This window comes from Rhinatrema bivittatum, chromosome 3 (assembly GCF_901001135.1).
Source record: "Rhinatrema bivittatum chromosome 3, aRhiBiv1.1, whole genome shotgun sequence".
Lineage (NCBI taxonomy): Eukaryota > Metazoa > Chordata > Amphibia > Gymnophiona > Rhinatrematidae > Rhinatrema > Rhinatrema bivittatum.
The window spans coordinates 291,993,625-292,019,005 of record NC_042617.1 but is presented as its reverse complement, the minus strand read 5'-3'; the positions used below and the strand labels follow the sequence as shown (position 1 = coordinate 292,019,005).

The following is a 25,381-nucleotide window of genomic DNA, read 5'->3' as shown; positions in this document are numbered from 1 at the left end:
CAAAGCACAGGTAACACTAATGGAATGTGGAGGTACATCTCAGAGATCTGGAGCTGATAGAAATTCTCCTTTTCTTACTGTGGCGATTACTGTCCTCAACATTTCCATGCTGAAAAAGGAGCATTATCTGGGACTGATTTATTCTCTTCAGGTCCAGCACTGGACAAAAAAGTGTAACATAGAAACACAGAAATGATGGCAGAAAAGGACCAAATGATCCACCCAGTCTGCCCAGCAAGCTTATGCCAGTATCTGCTGCAATGTGCAGGTTACCCTCATGCTTATCAGTTTCCCAGGGCCCTCGATTGCTGTTTGAATCCAGTTTCCCTTAACCCTTGCCATGGAAGCAGAGAGCAATGATGGAGCTGCATCAAAATTATCAGGCTTAGTGATTAAGGGCAATAAAAGCTGTATCGACAAGTTACTCCCATGTTTATCTGTTCGCCAAACCGTAAAAGTCAATGCCCTCCTTGGTGGCTGTCTGAATCCAGTTCCCCTTTTCCCACTGCCATCGAAGCAGAGAGCAATGATGGAGTTGCATTAACAGTACGAAGGCTTATTTGTTAAGAGTAGCAAATTCCACCCAGCAAGTTACCCCCATACACTCTTTTCTTTATTTCCATCCTCTAGCCTTTAGGGATCCACAGTGTTTATCCCAAGCTCCTTTGAATTCCTTCACTGTTTGCGTTCACCACCTCCTCCGGAAGGGCATTCCAGGCATCCACCACCCTCTCCATGAAGAAATATTTCCTGACAGTTCTGAGTCGTCCTCCCTGGAGTTTCTTTTCATGACCTCTAGTTCTATTATTTCTTTCCATTGGAAAAGGTTTGATGATTGCCCATCATTAAAACTTTTCAGATATCTGAATATCTGTATCATATCTCCCCTGCACCTCCTCTCTTCCAGGCTACACATATTCAGATCCTTCAGCCTCTCCTCATAAGTCTTCCAAAATGGTGAGGGTGTCAGCATTGGTCGCGTTTCTTTGGACTGCCACTAACCTGTCTTTATCCTTTTTGAGATACGGGCACCAGTAGTGAACGCAGTACTCCAGGTGAGGCCTCACCAAGAACCTGTACAAGGGCATTATCACCTCTTTTTCCTTACTGGTTATTCCACTCTCCAGGCAGCCCGGCATTCTTCTGGCTTTAGCTATCACATTGGGATAAGCCTGCAGGTTCTGGAGGCTGGTAGGGCTTTTCAGGTTGGGTACAATGAAGGTAGAAGTATGAAAGGTCAGTGGCAGGGCTGAGGTCATGGCAGGCAGAGAGGAAAGCAGAATCAAGGTCCAGGTTGAGGTCAAGGCAACAAACCATCAGGCCAGGGGGAGAAATAACAAGATACACAGGATAGGGCAAGGCTGGAACAAAAAAAAAAAAAAAAAAAAAGACAGGAACATGCTGTAGCAACTAGTACTGCAGAAGCAGCAGGAGACGTGTTGCGAAGGCACTGGAAGGTGGCACTGAGCTTCCCTTTATACTAGGCAGGGTGTGCATGTCACAGGAAGTCCAGCCAGCAGGCCCTATAAAAGGGGAACAGGAACTGCTAGAAATTCAGCAGTGTTCCTGGGAGGCAGCATCATGCTGGAGGTGCTGCAGACTAGAGGTGAGGGATGACAAAATAGAGTACCTGCCCTTGCTTTGTTCTTCTATTGGGACTGGTACTATTACCCGTAAATGTAGAAATCTGTCTAGTGTTGCTTGCACTACATCTTTCTTGTGCAATCTCCAAGCAAAGGGCAAAAAGGTGCCCTTTTTGGGGAGTTCTCAGGTTTATGGCATATCCCCAGCTGATTACTTCTTGGACCCACATCTCGTAGTATCGTTGTAGCTGTCCTCCTACCGATGGGAACGAGAAGTGGTGCTAACCACTGATCCTGCGCCCCTTGGTTGGATCCCGGACCTCACCTGTGCTGCTGTGTTGGCTCCCCCAGTGGCCTGGATCTGTGTGAGCTGGAAGACCTACCTGGTCTATATTCTTTTAAGATCAAGACTATCCCGAGCTTCCTTTAGATCCCATCCTGCCTTTGTCCTCTGGCAACCTTTGGGGCTTTGATTCCCCAGGTCTTTTGCTAACAGAAGTCTGCCCTTAGATGGAAGCCTACTTAATCTGGCTTTGGAGGCTGAGTCAGCTGCCCAATTCCTTACCCACAGTAGGTGATCTCGCCAAGATCATCACTGGCACTTGCTTGGCTGATGACCTCACAAGATCATACAGGGTATCTGCTACAAAGGCTGCTGCTGACCCCAGCCATGCCACCTCTGCCCCGCTGACTTTTGATGCCTCTAGCTCTGCACTCTACATCCACCTTACCAATGTTCATGTCATATATCCTCCACAAATGGCTGCCGGGAGCGAAAGGTTAGCCACCTCAAAGGCTCTCTTAAGTGTTGATTCCACTTTCCTATCCTGTGGATCGGCTGCCCCTCCTTCAACTGGTATTGTGGTCTTTTTGTAACCGCGGTTACCACCGCATCTATTCTAAGGAGCTTAAATAGCTGATCCTGTTTCCATTGTGGTGCTCGATACAGCTGCTCCATAGCTTTCCTGCATTGAAAATGTCACGTCAGGCCACTCCCACTCTGTCCCTGGCATCTCCGGTATGACTATGTGGACTGGAAAGGCCTTAGGCGGTTTCTTTATTCCTGTAAAGATTGGATCCCCTCTTGGTCCTTCCTCCTTCAGTTTCAAGGGCTGGGTCACTTTGGATATCAGTACCCACAGTTCCTCACTCCTAAAGAGCCTGACTGCCACGGCGGCTGTCTGATCAATTAATTCCCCTTCTTCTTGCTCATCTGGGAAATCTCCCAGATGAGCAGTGAAATCTCCCTTATCAGAATGGGAACCTTCCCCTTGGGGAGATGGATGACTCCCTTGCACCTTACATTTTTTATACTGCTGGGATCTTACCCTGCACTCCTCCTCGAGGCCCCATGGGTCCTATTGCTGGAGGCAGTGGGTGGAATGCTAAAAAAAAAATGGTTCAGAGACTGTAGAGGAAGGCTTGGATCATTCAAAGCATTCTCCTGCTCTAGCAAAGTCAGGGACACCAAATTAGAGAGGCCCCACTGCTCTGCAGGGGCTGCCCTAAATGAGCCTGCTTCCCCTCCCAGTGCCACCTTTGCCTTTGCCCTGTCACAATTCTTATAAAAGGAGCCTGCGATGCTGGGAACACAGTGAGCTCCGCATCTCCCACAATTCCTGTTGTAGGAAATATCTTGTGTAGATAACCTTACAGTAGATTTAACCAATAACCTTATGATACGAATTCATTAGCTTTAGGGAGAAAATACAGACACTTATGAAGTGGTCAATTAATTTATTAGCAGCATGCATGAAAACAAGATTTAAAATGCTATAATTATGTCTTTTTTTTTCTTTGGTTCATTACAGTTTTAGTTTTACAGCGCAAGCACTGTCATGTAAGATAAGCACAGAATAAATGTTATCTTTAAGCTCAATTTAGCACTTCAGAATTACGCATTTGCCACAGTAGATTAGTCCAGCTGTAAGGTAACTTAAGCCAATGTTCTCATCTGTAGTACTGCACAAGCCTAGGGTCACTCCTGTAACAGGACACTGTCTCGATACCAAGGGATTAATCCAACAAAATCCCTTTAATAGATGACAGAAAACCCAAAAAAGTCTCACGGATGTCTCTGTGAGATATGAAAGCAGAAAAGGGGTAAAAATTCACTAATTTGCCAAATATTTCCTTGAAGGACTTTTGGCCAACAGATGCATTCATGTTACTGAGCAACTGTGCTGACTAAGAACTCAGTCTTAGCTTACAAGTCACAGTTATAGTGACTTGCATAGTCAGTCCTGGCAGCACGGCTCTCAAACCAAGCCTTCGGAAGTCCGCGAAGGAAAGCCACGGGGAAAAGTCCTTAAGCAAAGGCTCTTTCAGATAATGTCCGACTTCCAAATCAAAAGTCCCTCTGGGTATCTCAGAGTTTCTCTTTTCCAAGTCAAACATTGCATATTTAGTTCCATAAGGGTCCAACATTGATCTGGATTGGATATTGCTACCTCCTATAGACAAAGGATTGGTGGGATGCAAATGCTGTCATCTAGGTCCTGAAGCATAGGAATATTCTCATATGCTCAGAGTCCATCAGCAAAACAGGTGTTAGAACAATACACATTTCATAGCTGGTCTCAGGCTGGATACAAAGTTTTACCAAGGACATATTCTCAGTTCTGGTCCAAGGTTCTCCACTCATTTGGGGAGGTGATGACAACTTTCTCATAAGAAGAAACAAAAACAGTCTTTTCTCCTCTGTGTGAAAAATATTCTCATATAAAGTTCCCAAAATAATCACATGGATTCAAAACTCATGTCTGTATTTTTACTCAGTCTGTGTGCTTAGCAGTAGGCCTCAAAAGTTCATGATGCACAATCTGTTTAGGGTCACAGATGTTTACCCTATATTGCCATGCTTCATATCTGTTCTCAGAAGAACAAACCACAGGCTGCTACAAATTACTATGGCTTTTTTTCCCCACAGTTTTCTTAAAGGTACAATTCCTGATCTGTACCAGTAAAGGGAAATTCAGGGAGGAAGGAAGTTCAGCTTCAATTGACTATTGTCCTTGAAGACAACGCTCTGCTCAGTTAAGGCTTCTGCTGGGAAAAGGCAGTCTAAAGAAACTGTTGTCCCAGGATCCATTCTTCCATATTCCTGCTGGACCAGTCATTGCCTACTATCTGCTGGATGCAGACAGCTACTTTCACCTTCCCTAACGCACCAGGCTATATTGGAAGGGACTTCAGGACAAAACAGTTTGCCCTCTACCTCCATCTAGTATCGGACAAGTGCACCATGTCCCTATGAAAAAAAAAAATAAAAAAATTAAAAATTAAAAAAATCGGGCAAGGTTCCCAAGCCCAAGTATATCAGATATGGAAACCACCCTGATAATTCAGCCAGGAACCAATTTGCCGATTCACTTTTCTGAGACATTTCCCCCATATTGCTCACCCTGCAACTTAGGCCAGAAGGTGATCTCAGACCAACACAGCATGACAGAAGGTAGCAAAGAGAAGTGTAACACCACCTAAATTGTTGCCACCAAGATGTATCATCAAAACTTCTGGAGGAGCCATGGATTTTACTTGCACTGAAATCAGGGGCAGCAACCAATCCCATCGCATCCCTCAATGCCCCAGCCAGCGCACCACAATTCCCTGCTGTTCAAGCCATAAATAAATGCCCCATGGGCGTAATGAAGCCCGCTCAGAAGCTTAATGCACATAGCAATGGCCCACAACCCAAACTGAACATTGCACATTTAAAAGGCAAAAGGAACAGTTAGTATCTCTCTTACTCTTCCAGGGACTTACTCCCAATATAGGAACTGAATGCCCCTGATTGCCAATGCCCAATCTTCTGATTAACAGGAGGAGGGAGCCCAGCCTCAGCAGCACAGGTGGCAGCACCAATGCAAAACAAATGAGTCCCATACACAGCGGAATCGTAACCTGCTACCGCCAGGGCTTTAAGAACCATCGTAAACTGGTATCTTTCCAGTGGTAATGCATCACAGTGTACCAAAAGTTGAATCCCCCCCCCCCCAATCGGGCGTAACTGCACATTACACAGAGGGCACGTCGCCACGCCCTCTGTTGCGCAAAGTCAACCAGGTTCCATGCCCCTACTGGTCTGTTTTAGAACGCTGCACTAAAACATAAACCCTCACAGCCGCACAAGATCATGAAGCAAACCCAATCCTTCCAAACCCCACCCAGAGGCGGGGGACCAACTCACCAACTCGTAAGGCCCTGAAAAAGGCAAGAGTGAAGGCCGTTCTAAACAATTGCGTTTTATACGCAGACATACATACCCCCGACAGTACGTGCCACAAGGCCAGGAGCATGGGGTGAGTTATCGGGCGTTTCCAATTAGGAAGTGCATTACTCTTCCTGGCCCAGCCAGTGAGCATCTGTCACACTATAAATCTCCCAGCCAGAAACCCACATCCATGCATACGTGCAAAGAAGGAGAAACCTGTAAGCTGGAAAGAGACACTGGGTTTTGATGTGTTGGACTGTCGTGCCAAAGCAATAGAGGCAGACAATTGGTCATCCTATACTGGACCCTCGGTCCAACCTCTCTCAGTCAGGAACGACCATACCCAGCAGTACCCGCCACAATAGGACCTTCATGTTGAAGGAGCTAGGGACACCCACAACCAGTTCCATGCTTCTGGATCCTGAACTTCCAGAGGCAAATCGGGGCTAGGAAGGCCACAGGGGTCTGCTTCTGGCAAAAGTGAGCAAGCTGAAAATGAGGCAGAGCATGAGCAATACAATTATCAAGTCCTGGTACATGTCTAGCCCAAGCAGTCACATTCAGCCGTAAACAAGGTAAATTCTCACAAAAAAACTGGATAACACAATACACTTTGCAGATCGCTTATTAGTTACATCCACAACTCCCAAGTTATTTCACCAGAAAATCACCTTCTTGTCTCGGAACCTATCCCCCCATATCACTAACGCCACCACAATAGGAAACAATTCCAAGAAAGTAATGTTCTTTGTAACTCTGGACTCCTTCCATGCGTCAGACCAAACGGCAGAGTACCAGGAGCCTTGACAATAGGCGCCCAAGCCCACTCCTCCTACAGCATCTGTATAGAGTTCTAAATCATGGCTCGAAACGGGATCAGATTGCCAAATAGTGACCCCATTGAAATACTGTAAAAAGGAATGCCGGATTCACAGATACATCTCGAGATGCAGATACAGTGAATTTCCCACATACCCAATAGTGGTCTTAAGACTGCTTGCATAGGAAAACCCAACCCACTGGGATTGCCCTCCTGGTGAAAGTCAACGATCCAATTAAAGACTAAAATTGAACCAATATAGCTTTCTTGATACTGAAAAATTTCTGTATAATGGATTTCAGATGAGTCACCTTAGCCTCAGGGAGGTGAGAAACCATCAAGATGGAGTCTAATTCCACACCCAAAATGATGAGGCAAATAAGAGGGCCCTCAATATTCTGCCCAGCTATGGGTATGCCAAAATGCTCAACCACCTACAAGAACAAGCCTAAGAGCTCCTCACAACCTCTGACTCTGCCCTATCTACAAACAAGAAGCCATCTAGATAATGAACTATATTTGTCTTACCTGCTACCTGAACCATAATCCAGTGAATGAACGTTCTAAAAAGCTCAAAACAAGGAACAGGAAATAGAGCAACACATAGGCAAACAGCAGTCCACACAGAAGCTTCCTTCCCACTCAAAGCCCACCAGGGGAAAACAGTCAGGGTGAATGGGCAAAAGACAGAAAGCTGCCTTAATATTTGCCTTGGCCATCAAGGCCCCAGCTCCATAATGCTGCACTACCTGAACCTGCAGAATCAAAAAATGAGTAAAATACTTAACACAATTCTCTCTAGGCACAAAATCATTCACAAATCTACCTGCTGGATAAGATAAATTGTGTATCAGATAACATTTCCCCTGCTCTTTCTTGGGTATCACTGCCAACAGAGAAAAAAAAAAAGTAATCTTTTAATATGGCAGATGCAAGAAAGGACCCATAATCCTGCCCATCAATAATTCCTCATGCATCTTATTAGCTACCATATCCTGATGCCTAGAAACTGTCCACGAGTTGGAAACATGCTGATCTTCCCCTGGACTAAAGTACAGAATATAGAAGCCTTCTGAAAACCCTTCTAGAAGAGAGAGACTTAGCAGCCTCCCTGTCAGGCCACCTAGCCTCCATCCTGACTAGCGTTGGAGCCCTTCTTATTGTACTGCTTAGCTGGTACTAATCTCCCAGGGCTGGATTTTTTTGGGGCACTTAAGAGCCGAGTGACCAGACATGTTTAAACTTGCACTCAGAAAAAAGTTACAGGCAGCTCTATTAAAGCATCAGTATACGTCTGGTACACCTGCTGGCATTTTGCCTGGAGACAGTTGACACAGCTGCATCTCTGTTCAGAACCCATTGACTTGTTAGGCATTTGCATCAACCACAATCCAACATCCTGCATACCCCATGTCAAACTTGTTTCTCTATCTTATTCTTAAAATGCTTATAATTGAGCCACGCCCACCCTTCATAGTCATTGTAAGCCGCAAAGGAAAATTAGCAGGTAAGAACCAATTTTCATTCCTGTAGTACCACAAATCAGCCCAGACTCCTGGGATGTACCAAACCTTCCATAACCAGGGTGGGACTGAGAGAGTCCCGCTCGGAGCACACTAGCTCCAAAAGAACCGGGCTCCGGCCATCCAGTCGATAATGCCTCCCAAAAGTATGTGCCGATTTCCAGTTAGCAGCCCTACAAATCTCGAGGCACTACCTGCTGGCATTCCGCCCATGAGGTTGATTGCGATCGCATAGAATGAGTCTTAAGTCAGACCGGAATCTGACAACCCTGCACAAGGTATGCCAAAACTATAACCTCCTTCAACCAATGTGTGACAGTGGCCTTCGAAGCCTTATGACCCCTCCTGGGTCCACTCCATAAGACTAACAGATGGTCCAAGGCACGAAAGTTGTTGGTAACCTCTAGGTAACGCAACAACACCCTCTTTACATCCAGCTTCCGTAAATCTCTGGCGTAGAAGAATCCATATCTGAAAGAGAAGGAAGCTCCACTGACTGATTCAAATGAAAGGAAGAGACCACTTTTGGGAGAAACGAGGGAACTGATCTTAAGGAAACTCCCGAAGCAGAAATCCGCAAGAAAGGCTCCCTGCAAGATAAGGCCTGAATCTCTGAAATACGCCTTGCTGATGAAATAGCCACTAGAAACATGACCTTCAGCGTTAGGTCTTTTAGAGTTGCCTGTTTCAACGGCTCAAAGGGAGCACCACAAAGAGCGCGGAGAACCAAATTCAATTTCCACGAGGGACAGGGGTTCCGGACCGGCGGGCACAAGTGTTTAACTCCTCTCAGAAACCGAGCCAGTCCGGATGAGAGGCTAACGCAACCCCCTGCACTTTACCATGAAAACAGCCCAGCGCCACCACCTGGACTCTCAGGGAATTAAAAGCTAAGCCCTTCGACAACCCTGCCTGTAAAAATTCCAGAACCTCCGGAACTGAAGCCCTGGACGGTTGCACATCATGGTCCAGACACCAGGACTCAAACACTCCCCAAACTCTAACATACGCTCCCGAGGTAGAAGTTTTTCGGGAGTGCAAGAGCATGGCAATAACTGCAGGAGAGTAACCTTTCTTCTTCAACCTCTGCCTTTCAAAAGCCATGCCGCTAGACAGAAGCGATCTACCTCTCTGAAACAAACGGGACCCTGTTGCAGGAGATGTGGAGACGTTTGAAACCTCAGCGGTCTGTCAACAGCCAGATTCAGAAGATCTGCAAACCATGGGCGCCGCGGCCACTCTGGAGCCACAAGAATCACCTTGCCTGGATGAATTTCGATTCGACGCAACACCTTTCCAACCAACGGCCACAGTGGAACGAAATACAACAGGACGTCCCTGGGCCAGGGAAGGACCAGAGCATCCACTTCCTCAGCTCCTGGTTCCTGTCACCGACTGAAGAAGCGAGGAGCCTTGGCATTTTGATACATGGCCATGAGGTCCATGGACGTTCTGGTCCAGCACTTGCACAGAAGATGAAAGGCGTCGTCTGAGAGTTCCCACTCCCCCGGATCCAACTGGTGACGGCTGAGGAAGTCGGCTTGCACATTGTGGCTTCCCACATCACCGGGGTAGACAATCTTGTAGAGGTGTTGCTCTGCCCAGGTAATCAACAGCTGTGCTTCCGCTGCCACTGGATGACTCCTGGTTCCTCCCTGATGATTGATGTAAGCCACCATCGTCGCATTGTCTGACAGTATCCTCACCGACGGCCCCTCTACTAAAGGGTAGGAGGGCCTGTAGCGCCAACCGAACTACCCTGGTCTCCAAAAGATTGATTGGCCAGGATGATTCAGTCTTTGTCCATTGGCCTTGTACCGCCGACCTAAGCACATTGCTCCCCAGCTGGAGAGATGCAGGTTGTCCAGAGAAAGCCACCAGAGAAGCTTGGAGCACGCAGAGTCTGACAGTGGCAAGCAAAGCGGAAACTGCTCGGAAAGCAGATTCCAGCGGGAGAGCAATGCGGATTGAAGAGGACACAAATGCGCAAATGCCCATGGGACCAGTTCACGTGTGTAAGCCATCGACCCCAGAACCTGCAAATAATCCCAGGCCCTGGGCCGCAGCATGGATCTCAAGGATTCCACCTGAGCAACAAGCTTGGATAGTCTCTCTTCGTGTTATGGTTAAGCAGTGTTTGGATGAATTCTCGGGGACTGAGGCAGATGACCACACCCATGAGGAGGAGCCCCGTGAGGCGCCACAGTACTGGGCTAAACGCAGGACGTACAAACACAGAGTTAGTTCTTTATTATACAGCTTGAGGTATACCACCAGAGGTGGCAGTAATGAGGTAGTCTGGATGTAGCAGTCTCGGGACCCTCGGCAGAGGGGACACTTCTCAACCCGTTGGTATAGGGGGATTCCGGTGTAGGTTTCCCAGTAAGGCAGTACTGTGGATGAGATAGACTGAGAGTTAGATTACTCACTAGATTGTTGCTGTAGGTATGCGATTCCACTAGGTTGAAGAAGATGGTACAGGCACCGAGGCAGGGAGAGCAGGCCCTCGAGGAGTGAGTACCTGATCCCTGTAAGGCACCTGAAATAAAGCAGAGGACCCCCGAGGAGTGGGTACCTAGGTTAGCAATTACCCCGAAAGGCAGAGAGAGAGCTTCCAGCGGCAGAGTAGCTTAGACCGGCTGAGACTAAGTCCTTGCTAACTCAATGAGCTAGCAACATAGTACAGGCTATGTACCCAGATGGCATGACGTCAGTAGAGGGGAACGCCCCCGAGGTTCGCGCCATAGCTGGAATAAAGACATGGGTGGTGTGCGCACCCTAGTAGGCCCTTGGGAGGAGCATGGCGGGAGGCAGCACCATAGCCGTTCCGGGGACGCTGGAGAGGTCGGCTTGTAGATGCGGCGGCAGCCATTTTCCCTAGGAATGTGGGAGGAGCCATGAACAAGGTGAGGCAAACGGGGCGAAGCCGACTAGTACCGACAGACGCAACACTTTGGTAAGAAATACCTTGCCTAAGACTGTTTCAAACCGGGCGACCAAAAATTCCAGAGTCTGGGAAGGAATCAGATGATTGTCGGGGTTGACCACCCAATCTAACAAGGTCAGCTTCTGTAGTATCCTCTGGACTACCGCTCTGCAAAGATCTTCCGACTTTGCTCAAATTAGCCAATCATCCAGGTAGGGATGCACCATATGCCTTCCTTTTGCAGAGCCGCTGCCACTACCACCATCACCTTGGTGAATACCCTGGGTGCCGTCGCCAGGCCGAATGGCAGGGTGCAAAATTGGAAATGCTGGCAGAGGATCGCGAACCGAAGATACTTCTGATGATCCGGATGGATGGGTATGTGCAAGTAAGTTTCCGTCAGGTCCAGCGACGCCAGAAACTCTCCCTTGTGCATGGACGCTATCACTGAATGCAGAGTTTCCATCTGAAATAGAGGCACCCTTAGTGTTTGATTGACCCTTTTCAAGTTGAGAATGGGGCGAAAAGTGCCCTCCATTTTTGGCACTATGAAGTAGATTGAGTAACACCCTCGCCTGAGCTCTCCTGCGGGAACCGGAATGATGGGCCTGCGGGAACCGGAAAGAGGTGGGCCGTGCAGGGTCTCTTGCACGGCCCACCTCTTTTGACTGTAAGAGCACGGAGAAACCATGTAGCACTCGTGGACTGGACGTGCAAAATCTAAAGCGTAGCCGTGTTCTATTATGTTTAGGACCCATTGATCCGATGTCACGGTGGTCCACTCCTCTAAGAAAAGGGATAACCTTCCCCCTATTTTTGGAACCAAGGCGTGAACCGGCCTTGCTTCATTGTGTGGACTTGGGTCCCCCATGAGCCTGGGGGACTCCTTCCCTGGTGGGCCTCCGGCCCCAAAAGGACTGGTTCCACGAGCTTTGGCGACCGGGTCCCTGGCGAAAGGATGATCCGGCAGATCGCGAGGAGCAAAAACGCCGATTTCCTCGAAATCGCGTCTGCTGAGGAAAAGAGCCTCTGGTCCTGGGCCTGTCCTCCGGCAGCCTATGGACCTTGTTCTCCCCAGCAACTTTATCATATCCTCCAATTGCTGTCCGAAAAGCAGTCTCCCTTTGAAGGGCAGAGAACCCAGTTGAGCCTTAGAGGAGACCTCCACCGACCAATTCCGAAGCCACAGGAGAAGGCGAGCCAAGACAGCTGAGACCATTGTTCTCCCGGACGGCCTCAAAAGAACATAAAATGTGTCAACATTGTAAGCCACCGCAGCCTCCAGCCGACCGGCCTGCTGTGCCTGAGCGTCTGAAAGAGTCACAGTCGACTGCACCAGCAGAGACTGGCCCGCAGCGCAAAACTGCTGCACATGGCGGTCCGGACTCCTAGAGCCGACACTTCAAATATTTTCTTGAGTTGCACCTCCAACTTGCGGTCCTGCAAGTCTTTCAAGGCCGTGGCCCCCCGTCACCAGAATAGTGGTCTTTGTCACCGCTGACATGGCAGCATCCACCTTAGGGACCTTGAGGAGATCCAGCGCATCCTCTGGAAGCGGATACAACTTGTCCATAGCTTGACTTACCTTAGAAACATAGAAATGACGGCAGAAGAAGACCAAACGGCCCATCCAGTCTGCCCAGCAAGCTTTCGCACTTTTTTTTTCTCATACTTATCTGTTACTCTTGACCCTTAGTAACCTTTTGGTTCTATTTCCCTTCCACCCCTGCCATTATTGTAGAGAGCAGTGTTGGAACTGCATCTAAGTGAAATAGCTTAATTAGTTAGGGGTATTAACCGCCGCAATAAGCAAGCTACACCCATGCTTATTTGTTTACCCAGACTATGTAATTCAGTCTTTGGCTGTTGTCTGTATTGATCCCCTTTTCTTCATTCCCCCTGCCATTGAAGCAGAGAGCTATGCTGGGTATGCATTGAAAGTGAAGTATCAGACTGTCTCCCCTGCCGCTGAAGCAGTGAGCTATGCTGGGTATGCACTGAAAGTGAAGTATCGGGCTTATTTGGTTTGGGGTAGTACTCGCCGTAAAGCAAGCTACTCCCCGCATTTTTGTGAATGCAAATCCTTTTTTCCACATTTCCTCTTGCCGTTGAAGCTTAGAACAACGTTGGAATCGCATTAACCGTGTGTATGTTTATTGAATAAGGGTATTATCTCCAGGTAGTAGCCGTCATTCCCGCGAGCCACCCACTCTTCATTCACATCCTTCAAACCCAAGTCAGGAGTGTCCCACTCCCTAAACAAGAGGTCAGTCACAGACAAATGAAAGGAAAAAGACCGAGCTGGACCTCGGAGCCCCACCATGACCAGATCCATAGCGCCAAAACGGGAATCCTCTTAAGGAACCTCAATCACTAGCTCCTTCAGGATGGCTGGTATCAGGGGTCCCAATTCGTCCTTCCTGAACAAGCGGACCACCTAGGGGTCATCACCTTCCACCGGAGGCGAGTCCACCTGCTTGGGCGGCTGAAGCTGTATATCAGGATCAGCATCTGGCCCCTGATCAGGAGCCTGGGGGGGGGGGGGGGGGAAGACTCATCATCCGACAAGGAACTGTCCACCGGACAGGCAAAGGACCTAAGCGGACGCTTGTCCTTGGGGGCGCCATCCACCTTTGGCGCCTGGGCTCGCTTCCGGGCTGAGGAGGACCCCTCCCCCGCAGATGTTGCGGACTTGTGCGCCAACTTGGAACTTTGAGCTTTAGCTGCCTTACGGGCCCTGAACGCCTTGTGCATTAAAAGAATAAAATCTGAGGTGAATGAAGAGGAAGACCCCTCCGAGTCCTCTCCGGGGCCCTTGTCTAAGGAATCATCCGCAGCCCCTTCCAATTCGGCCCCCCTGGGAGCCTCAGGCCATGGCGACAATGGTGGAGGGGAGAGCCCTCCCTCCCCTTGCAGCTTTTTCCTGTGCCCTGCCTGTACTCAAAATGGCCTCCGTTCCCGCGCTAAGCAGGAGCGGAACAAGAGGCTGACGTGGCAAAATGGGTGTCCCAGCCCCCCCCCCCCCCCGATGTGATCGCGCCTCACTGCCCCGTGATTTTCCCAGCGCTGCGACCCCCGAGGACCCTTCTCCTCCTGAAACAGTCCGTGCAAATGCTAGCACGGGAGAGCAGTGCGCACTCGCTGCCACACACGGCACAGGCTGCAGCATGACCAGCGGGCTAAATTTAGAAGCGAAGAAAACAAAAAAGTGATCGGAAGCTGCCCGTGGTCTGAAGGGAATCGGACGCCTAACACTGAGCGAAGAGTGAGCTAGGCCGGCAGAGCAGGAGAAATTAAAGTTACAGTACCTGTTTTGTTTTTTAAAGTATAAAAACCTAGGAAAACCTGTGAAAGGTCTTCTGGAGGGTGAGTGATCCGGGCTCCCCGGTATCACCCTCAGCCTTGGGTAGTCACAGGGTTCTCAACCCTCTACTCCGGAGCCTCTACTACCAGGGGGGATGGTCCCAACAGGACCTGGCAACCCCCTGGGAGGCTAAAAGGATCCTAAGCCAAAAATCTAACTTAGTCCTTTTCCTTTTTTTTGGAAGTGGGTACCTACAAGCCAAAAATCCCAATCTAAACCTGACTAAAGGGATGCACCTCCACCATCTGCTGGAGACAGAGAAATACTGACAGACTCTAGGTGGCACCTCAGGGGTATACATCTGAGTCCGTTGAAATTTCTCTGTCTCCATCTGCTGGAGGGGAGGCAAAACCCAGGAGTCTGGGCTAATCTGGGTATGTACAGGGAACTATCGTTATCAGCCCAAGCCAGGAGAGGACCATACTGAGCGGGGTCATGATGACCCACCATGCTTGCTAAGCGCTAGAAACAGCGAATCCAGTTCAGTATATGCCTAGCGACTTTCTGGTCTTTTCCACGCAGCTATTCATTCTTTGCCTTCTTCTTACCCGAGCTACCTTTACCCCTTTGCCCATCCAACAAAGATAGTATATCCAAGTACTGCCACTCCCTGATCTTTCTATGCACAGATTTAGCAACCCCCCTCTCACAACGGGCTACCAGTGCTGGAGGACCCCTTTCAGCACCAAGTGGAGGATGCACCCCTGAAGAAGGGCTACCGGATGAAGACAAGTCCTCAGACTCAGAAGAGCTCCTATGCCTGTGCCTGCACCTACTCTTGAATACCTTATCCACTCTCCTCTCTCCTGACTTAACCTCAGATCCACCTTTGCTAACCTGCTCTACCGGAACAACGCCGGCTTGTGGTCTCTCACTGATAGATCAGTGGCAAAGCCAGAATTTATTTTTTGAGTGGGCACAAGGTTAACACGGGTGGGCTGTAGGCATGCCGGTCTGAGGCCTACTAGTTGTATTCTTATTGATAAATAATGCCATATACTGCACCCTACAGTGGCTTTCTAAATAGTTTGCAACAGTTATTATGCACCATGCATGAAACTTTAAAACTTTTTTTTTTTTTATAATTAAAGGTTTTTATTAAAACGAAAGAACAGGTCTTGTAAACCATACAAGGTACAAACAAAACAACATATCATGTCCCAATACTCTGAATTTGTACAAATGTAAGCTGCCACAACATATGATCAGCAACAGGAAACAGAATAACATTCTGCATAAGAAAGGTATACAACCTGACAATATACTATTGCTTTGGTTTTGATATACATAATCCCCCCCCACCCCCCTAAGCCTCAAGAAAACATTACTTATAAAGGAGGTAGTCCGATTATGCCACCGTAAAGAACTGAGGGCCACACAAGAGTAAGAATATAATATAAAGAATGGGTCACTACTAACCCTGGGAACCAGGGGTAATGGAAACATGCCACCGTTGATAAGGGCGCCAAATCATGTCAAAGCGAGAAACCTTTTTATGCTTAAAGGCTGTAATTTTTAATAAAAAAATTTTGTGCACTCTTTGTTGGACGTCTGTTTTTGTAGGGACATTGGGGGATTTCCACACACAGGCAATTTCGCAACGACTAGCAGTGAGAATAAAATGAGCCAGTCTATTGTGATCCTCTGAGAGCCCTGGCAACTTTACGCCCAATAACGCCTGCGCTGCAGTGGGTGAGGGCAACCCCGGGAACAAATCACTCATCCAATGGAAGATGTCACGCCAGAGCGTCTGCAGTTTAGGACAATCCCACCACATATGGTAATAACTACCCACTAGCGAACAAGACCGCCAACAGTGATCTGGATAGTGAGGTGCAAATTTGTGTAGTTGAGAGGGAGTCATATACCACCGGTAGAGTACCTTGTATGAGTTCTCAATAAGCGAGGCTGCTATGTAACCTCTTCCCATAGTTTGGAAAGGTAGATTTCCAGACCTGGGGGGGTCCAGGTTACCTGAAGATCATGTTCCCATAATATTTGAAATTTATAATTGGGTGTTGAATGGGGCAATAGCATTTGATATATCTGAGACATAACCTTTGAGCAACCATTAGCCTTCTCACACAACTTTTCAAAGGCAGATTTTCCTAAATTAAAGTGTGCCGCCAGCATACTGGTCTGCACAAAATGGGTCAATTGAAGGTATGGGTATAAAAAACGTTTTACCTCAATTATTTCAAGCACTTACCAGCATTAAAAATTCCTCATTAATCTGTATTAGTTTATTTTATATTTATTGCAGTTTATAAAAGCACAAGTATATCATGTAAAAAGCAAAAAAAACAAACAGATCCAATCAATCGTGTAATAAAACAAAAATCAATGTATTCTTTCATGAATCCTTTTTGCAGAAAGCATCATAACTGCAATAAAATAGCATTAAGAAAATGCCATACTGGGTCAGACCAAGGGTCCATCAAGCCCAGCATCCTGTTTCCAACAGTGGCCAATCCAGGCCACAAGAACCTGGCAAGTACCCAAAAACTAAGTCTATTCCATGTAACCATTGCTAATGGCAGTGGCTATTCTCTAGGTGAAAATAGTAGGTAATGGACTTCTCCTCCAAGAACTTATCCAATCCTTTTTTAAACACAGCTATACTAACCTCACTAACCACATCCTCTGGCAACAAATTCCAGAGTTTAATTGTGCGTTGAGTAAAAAAGAACTTTCGCCGATTAGTTTTAAATGTGCCCCATGCTAACTTCATGGAGTGCCCCCTAGTTTTTCTACTATCCGAAAGAGTAAATAACCGATTCACATCTACCCGTTCTAGACCTCTCATGATTTTAAACACCTCTATCATATCCCCCCTCAGTCGTCTATTCTCCAAGCTGAAAAGTCCTAACCTCTTTAGTCTTTCCTCATAGGGGAGATGTTCCATTCCCCTTATCATTTTTGTAGCCCTTCTCTGTACCTTCTCCATCGCAATTATATCTTTTTTGAGATGCGGCGACCAGAATTGTACACAGTATTCAAGGTGCGGACTCACCATGGAGCGATACAGAGGCATTATGACATTTTCCATTTTATTCACCATTCCCTTTCTAATAATTCCCAACATTCTGTTTGCTATTTTGACTGCCGCAGCACACTGAACCGACGATTTCAATGTGTTATCCACTGTGACACCTAGATCTCTTTCTTGGGTTGTAGCACCTAATATGGAACCCGACATTATGTAATTATAGCATGGGTTATTTTTCCCTATATGCATCACCTTGCACTTATCCACATTAAATTTCATCTGCCATTTGGATGCCCAATTTTCCAGTCTCACAAGGTCTTCCTGCAATTTATCACAATCTGCTTGTGATTTAACTACTCTGAACAATTTTGTGTCGTCTGCAAATTTGATTATCTCACTCGTCGTATTTCTTTCCAGATCATTTATAAATATATTGAAAAGTAAGGGTCCCAATACAGATCCCTGAGGCACTCCACTGTCCACTCCCTTCCACTGAGAAAATTGTCCATTTAATCCTACTCTCTGTTTCCTGTCTTTCAGCCAGTTTGCAATCCACGAAAGGACATCACCACCTATCCCATAACTTTTTACTTTTCCTAGAAGCCTCTCATGAGGAACTTTGTCAAACCCCTTCTGAAAATCCAAGTATACTATATCTACCAGTTCACCTTTATCCACATGTTTAACTCCTTCAAAAAAGTGAAGCAGATTTGTGAGGCAAGACTTGCCCTGGGTAAAGCCATGCTGACTTTGTTCCATTAAACCATGTCTTTCTATATGTTCTGTGATTTTGATGTTTAGAACACTTTCCACTATTTTTCCTGGCACTGAAATCAGGGTAAGCGGTCTGTAGTTTCCCGGATCGCCCCTGGGGCCCTTTTTAAATATTGGGGTTACATTTGCTATCCTCCAGTCTTCAGGTACAATGGATGATTTTAATGTTAGGTTACAAATTTTTACTAATAGGTCTGAAATTTCATTTTTTAGTTCCTTCAGAACTCTGGGGTGTATGAGAACAGATGCAGAGCAGAGCTAGGACAATTCACATCACAACCAACATGAAAAAAATATATTTAAATTTTGGTGTCACCTAAGCAAAAAAAAATATTCCTACACTGCTAAACATTTTGTGAAGTAAACTCCTGCGAAAAGACAGGCTGATTCAGTAAAAGTTGCGGGAGAGCGGGGGGGGGTTGGACGCGTGTTTTCGACGTGCTAGCTTTACCCCTTATTCAGTAAGGGGAAATAGCCCGTCGAAAACGCGCGTCCAACCCCCCAAAACTAATAGCGCCCACAACATGCAAATGCATGTTGATAGCCCTATTAGGTATTCCCGCGCAATTCAGTAAGTAAAATGTGCAGCCAAGCCGTGCTTTTCTGTGCACCCTCCGACTTAATATCATGGCGATATTAAGTCGGAGGTCCCAAAGTAAAAAATAATTTAAAAATCGGCTCATGGGTTGAAAACCGGATGCTCAATTTTGCCGGCGTCTGGTTTCCAAACCTGTGGCTGTCAGTGGGTTTGAGAACAGACGCCAGCAAAATTGAGCGTCGGCTGTCAAACTCGCTGACAGCTGCCGCTCCTGTCAAAAAAGAGGCGCTGGGGACATGCTAGTGTCCTTAGCGCCTCTTTTTACCACGGGCCCTCATTTAAATACTCAATCGCGCGCACAGGAGAGCGGGTGCTTGCCCGCTCTCCCGCGACTTTTACTGAATCAGCCTGTCTTTTTGCAGGAGTTTACTTCACAAAATGTTTAGCAGTGGAGGAATATTTTTTTTTGCTTAGATGACGCCAAAATTTGAATATTTTTTTTTCATGTTGGTTGTGATGTGAATTGTCCTAGCTCTGCTCTGCATCTGTTCTCATGATTAATGCTATTTTATTGCAGTTACCCCTTACTGAATAAGGGGTAAAACTAGCGAGTCGAAAACACGCATCCAACTGTATCGGCCTGAGAGACATCTAGAACCGTGCCATACCAAACAGTCACAGCACTGACTCTCAGGATTCAAATAACAGCAACCTGATGGAAAAGTAGCAATGCAAATACTACACCAGGCCCTAGAATATTAATACATCACCTACTGGAGTAACAGATCAAGCTGGGCTACTACAGAGAAACTACATGAGCAGAAATACTGCACTTCAGTCACACACATACAAGCAAAACAGAGACTGACCCTTACCTAATATAGAAATAAGAGACTACAAATTAGAAACAGAAACATGCAGACAAAGCTGAAATAGAAAGCCTGAGAAACTAGACCCTGAATAGTGGAATGCTGAAGAAAGAGCAAAACACAAAAATAGAAGAAATGCACATTCCCAAAGATGGCATATTCCAATTGCTAAAATCTCAAAATAATTTTTTTTTTTTACCTTTATTGTCTGATCTTTGTATTTTTCTAATCAGTTGGTCCCAGGCTCTTTTTCCTCCACTTTTCTCTTGTTGGTCGTTTCCTAATTTCTTTTTAGGGTCTCGTTTATTTAGGCATTTTACATACCATCATTCTAAAAGAAAAATCACAACGGTTTACAAAATCAGTATTCATATTCTGGGTCAGCATTCATATTCTAGGTCAACACAACAACATCAAGTACAAGTTAACTAGGGTGCTATGACTGAGTTTTGTAATCCATAAATTTCCATGTCATTATCCCTTTGTCTATTAATCAGTAAGTTGTCATGTTGTACTTTACATCACTCAATACTTTTGCTCATTCTGCTAACATTATCTATGGCTTTGTCAGTGAGGTTATCGGCATATTGGTATTTTATGTTAAATCATATGCATTTCTAAAGAGCCATGTTTTCAGTTCATGTATGAAATTCTTTCTTTCTGTTCTCATACATAATGACTCTGGAAGAGAGTCCCACAACTTGGAGCCCGCTATGGAAAACATTTGGTCTCTTATTTGTGTTAGGTGTGTACGCCGTGCTGTAGGCACATTTAGAAGTCCTTTGTTTTGCAATCTTAGGGCTCTCTGCAGTGTCTATGGTTGAAGTATCACTCCTATTAAGCATGGGTTAATACTGTTGGTATTATAAATTAGAGTTAATATTTTATACTGAATTCTGGATTGTACAGGAAACCAGTGCAGTGCTATTTATTTATTTATTTATTTAGAGTTTTTATATACCGACCTTCTTGATATACATAATCAAATCAGGTCGGTTTCCATAAAACAAAACTTTCGCAAGTAAGGCGTTACATTAAACAATAAAACAGAGTATTGAACTAAGGCGTACAGCATAACATAAACAATAAACTGCGAATAGAACAATAAAACGTAAATCAATAAATATAAATCTTATACATAAACATTTATCTTATACATAAATATATATATATATATATAAATAAATATATAAAATATAAAATAAAAATGCTTATACATTTGTCAAATGCTATCAGTGAAGGAGTGATGAGGTCAAATTGCCTTATCCCTAGTAAGAGTCTAGCTGAGGTATTTTGTAGTAATTGTAATGGATTTAATAGTCCTGAGGGTAGGCCTAGTAATATTGAGTTGCAGTAATCTGTTTTCTACTCCTGTCTTCTTCCCTTCCTCCCTCACACACAGGCTCATGCTTTCTCTCACAGACTCCCTCACAAACACAAGCTCTCACTCTCATATACTCTCCTCCCACACACAAGCTCTCATTCTCACATGCTCCACCATACAAACAGACACAAACACACAAGCTCTCACTCTCTCATGCTCTACCTCAACAAGCTCTCACTGTCTCAACCCCCTCCCATTCTCACACACACAGATGCACACCCAGGCTCCCATTCTAATCCCCCCCATACACATTCAAGCTCCCATTCTCACCCCGCACACATGGAGTCTTTTCATTAGGCACAGCCAAACTCCTACTTTTGCCATGACGGCCTTCTTGCTTTGGCCCTCCTCATCGCTACATCTTTAATGAATATGCATGAGGTTTCTTTGCATGCTAAATCTCATGCATATTCAATAGAGATATCCTGAAAACCCAGTTGGCTGGGGGAGCCTGTAGGACCAGTTTTATCACCCCTGGTATAGAGGAGCAGTTCTTTTCTAACCTGGGCAGCCCCAAAAACAGGATTCAAGCCCTGAGTCCGGGTAGTGCACAGGGTTTCAATAGGCCTTTTACCAAGAAATTGCAAAAGAACAAACTATATCCAGAGAGATAACCCAACCAGCTAGTTAGTAGACTGGATGGAAACCCTCCTGACTGGTTAGCTTCCACAAGCTGGGTTAGCCTGCTAAGCCTACTTTTCCTGACTGGGCATGAAAAAAAAAAAACAAAGGCTAAACTCCTAAACTGCCTCCTAACTTCACCAAACCCATAAAGAACCACCCAGAGACTAGGGAGCTGCTTTAAAAATCTCCCAGGAGGACAGGCCATTCCAGACTCCTCAAAGGGAGGGGCTGCATCTGAATGGAAACCTCCCCTTTACAGACCTGCACTGCTCTAACTTGAAGAGGACTCACACAGGCTAACTGCTGACCAAAACTGGCTATGGTTCATGTAATTCTAGGGGAAAGAGAACAATAAGCAGCTACAGAATCAAAATTGTGGTAGCATGCCACCAAGCCAGAATTTAAACCTGGCCAGGGAAAATACGGAGCAGCCCAAAACCTGAGACATGTACCTATACTTGATTTATTACCATTTTGTAATTTTCCCCACCTTTTTCATTTTAATTATTCTGTATATTGTTTTGGCAAGGCATGTAAACTTGTCATGCCAATAAAGCTGTTTGAAAGTGAACCCGTACTACCTCTAAATACACACTAATAGCACAACTCTTACAAGATCCCAAGCTCCTCCTATTGGCTGGCCAGCCCGGCTGCATAGACACTACCAGGCAGCTAGAGGGCAGCTGGCAACTTTGCTCGGTGCCTGTGGCATAGGAGAGCCGGGGAGGCGCACGTGCTCTTGCCCGGGAGGTTCCCAAGCACAGTGACTGCAGGGAACCGGGCACTTTTTAGATCCGACCCTGACGGCCTGCCGAGTGGAACATCTTGCCCGGTAAAAAAAAAAAAAAAGTTCTCTCCATCTCTAAGCTCTCATGCCATCTTCCTCCGTGAATCCCCCGTCCTCTTTATCCTCCTAGTCCCTTTCAGATTGTCAAGACGCATGATTGTGTGCACGTGCTTCCAAAGTAATGCACATATTTTCTTGCTTTTTCTCCTTTTGCTTCTCTACATCCACCTAGCGGTTTTTAACGCCAGAATTTTGCAGTTTGCTGCGCTGTTCAACTACTGAAAAACTACCAAAGGTAGTGCACTTCTGCAAGCGAGCTCAGCAGATTTCGAGCAGTAGTGCTGCAGAGCCTCCAGGTTGGCTCAAGAAATCCCTTGGGAGTTGTCACCTGCCTCTCTCTCTCTCTCTTTCATTCTCCCTGCTCCTTCCCTCCTCTGCCCTGGCACTGAATGCGTTAAGAGAGAAAGCAAATTGTGACTGTACCATACCTCTTATTTTGCAATGTAGCGAAACTGGAAAAGTGAGAAGGAAACGCCTTTAGCTATCCGGTCAAATTCTCTCCAACTTCAGCCTTTCTAATCTGGGAGAAAGAGTGAGGCCCTGCTAAACCTAAACGCATCCTTCTCCTGCTCGCACTGATCACGTCTTCAGGTAGGTCCAGAAGTCGCCATAGTCTTGTATTTTTTTTTATTTTTGTAGAAGCCGATAAAACAAAAGGGCTTTATATTCCACAGGGGCAGCAGCGGGAAGAGACGCAGGTGATAGCACTGAAGCCAGGTGTAATATGAGATTAAAATGTGCCTCTGGGGATAGCCACCTCTAAACTGAAGCAAACCAAATAGGCATTAAGATTTTAATATTAAAACGTGGATTTTAGTATTTGCAAACCAATCGATAATATATTTTTTTATCATCGTTTTAACTATTGCATGCATGTTCTGCCCTAAAAATCCTTAAACTGTGTGTTCATTCACTGGGCTCCGCCCCTCCCCCCGATATTTTTTTGTTGTAACTAATAATAAAGCACTATGGGTGTCACTGCTGTGCGGGAACTGGAGAATAACAAGGGAAGTTAGGAGAGGTGGAGGAGACGCTTAAAGAAGTCCGTACTGAGAACACAGAGGCACAGAAGATGTTAAACTCCATACCCCAAGGACCTTTTAATCAAGGAAAGACAACAGTAAGGCCAGCCTAGTGGCATTGCTGCCATGCGAAGAAGCCCTTGCTTCGATTCCTAGATAGGCTGGATTAGATCATCCGTAGCCTGGGTCATCATCGAGGGCGATCCCTGGTGGTCAGGTTTTGATCCCTTGTGCAGGTTTCTGGCCCCAGACGGTTGCTGCAGTGACCTGACCAGACCAGGAATTGTGAGAGAAGAGTCTATTGAAATAATGGGAAAAAAAATCATAGGTAGTTGCAAATAGAGGCTCATGGTGCCAGGATCCCCATCCATGTTCTGACTGAATTTATTTATTTATTAGCTTTTATATACCGACATTCATGGGTGCATCATGCCGGTTTACAGTATAACTGAAGGAGGAAAATACAAAAAACCAGGGTGGGGGGAGGGGAGCAGCTGGGGTGAGAGAAGAGGGGGGAAGAAGAGAATAGGAACAGTACCTGATGGAAGAACAACCAAAGAACATATGTAGCATTGCAAATTATACACTCAAAAAGGGACTGTGTATATCCTTATACACTGTGGATAACCTTATACACTATATATAAATTATACACTCCAAAAAGCACTATATACAACAATATACATTATCTTTAACTGGTACATACAGAAAACATTATGTACGACATTACAAAGTATATGTTCAGAAAGGCAACTATATATAGTCTAGCAGGGGTTGCTATTGGGAAGGAAGGGTTTAAGGACAGGGGAAAGGGGTATAAAAGGGGGTATATAAGGAGGTGCAGAGATATGAGAGACAAATCGGAGTACAATTAAAGGAATAAAGGGGAAGGCAATAAGTAAGGTAATGACAGGGCTCTTTCTCTGAAGGAGTAGAGGGAGCAGGGGGACTACGTAGGATCCGAGTCAGGCTATTGGAAGAAAAAGTATAAACGACTGGATTAAGAAAAATAAAATAAGACAGTTGATGGGAATTTGAAGCACAGTGAGTGATTAAAATCTATTTCCACTCAGTCATTGTGCAATAAAAAAAAAAAATAGAATAAAAACTTGGTGAGTGTAGTTTCCATAGCTGAAATCATCATCTGATGTCATTCCTGTTGGTGTCAGCAGCATCAGAGCTTTATTACTCCCATGTTCCATTTTCACTCTGCAGTGATTGTGTTTAAAAAAAAAAAAAAAGTGTACCAGAAAACTGGGGTTGCTGTGAAGGCGCAGTGACTTCTGCACACTGCCAAAGGGGAGATCATTCAAGTTCTATTCCTGCATCTGCTCCTGCTCTTCACACCAGCCGGGCCCAATGATGCTGCCACGGCCACGATCGTCTGGCAGCCTCTCAAGAGAGGGTGTCCTAGCCATCGCTCACCTACTGTTCAGATTCAGCATTTTTATTATTACATTTATAAAGGCTTGTACTGCTAGGCTGCAGAGTGGTATGCAACGTACAATAAAAATGTAGTCAAAATAATATCAATTATAAAAGTTAAACATGGCATTAAAGAGCCAGGCCTTGCAAACAGGCCGATACAGTAAAAGTCGCGGGAGAGTGGGCGAGCGCACAGGCCACTCTCCTGTGCGCGCGATTCAGAAAAAAAAATCATTCAAATTAGGGCCCGCGGTAAAAAGAGGCGCTAGGGACACTAGCGCGTCCCTAGCGCCTCTTTTTGGACAGGAGCAGTGGCTGTCAGCGAGTTTGACAGCCGACGCTCAATTTTGCCGGCGTCGGTTCTCAAACCCGCTGACAGCCATGGGTTTGGAAACCGGACGCCGGCAAAACTGAGCGTCCGGTTTTCAAGCCGCGGGCCGATTTTACTTTTTTTTTTTTTTTTTTTTTATTTTTAACTTT

At 45.9% G+C, this 25,381-nt stretch overlaps 1 protein-coding gene and 1 long non-coding RNA gene across 5 annotated transcripts in view; one reads left to right on the top strand and one right to left on the bottom strand.

Moving 5' to 3' along the window:
* The window catches only part of LOC115087587, a 108,952-nt gene extending 85,931 nt beyond the window's left edge, over positions 1-23,021 (bottom strand). For both annotated transcript variants that reach the window (XR_003855548.1, XR_003855547.1), the window contains exons 1-2: positions 22,883-23,021; positions 19,799-19,930 (exon numbers count right to left, since the gene is read on the bottom strand). This is a non-coding gene — a long non-coding RNA (uncharacterized LOC115087587). The remainder of the gene's footprint in view (positions 1-19,798; positions 19,931-22,882) is intronic.
* The window catches only part of SMAGP (small cell adhesion glycoprotein), a 55,794-nt gene continuing 53,327 nt past the window's right edge, over positions 22,915-25,381 (top strand). For 2 of the 3 annotated variants that reach the window (XM_029594961.1, XM_029594957.1), the window contains exon 1: positions 22,915-23,045. The gene's annotated coding sequence lies outside the window, so the exon portion shown is untranslated. Of the gene's footprint in view, positions 23,046-23,550; positions 23,575-25,381 lie in introns of those variants that run through there. The other variant, XM_029594960.1, reaches the window with a different exon arrangement.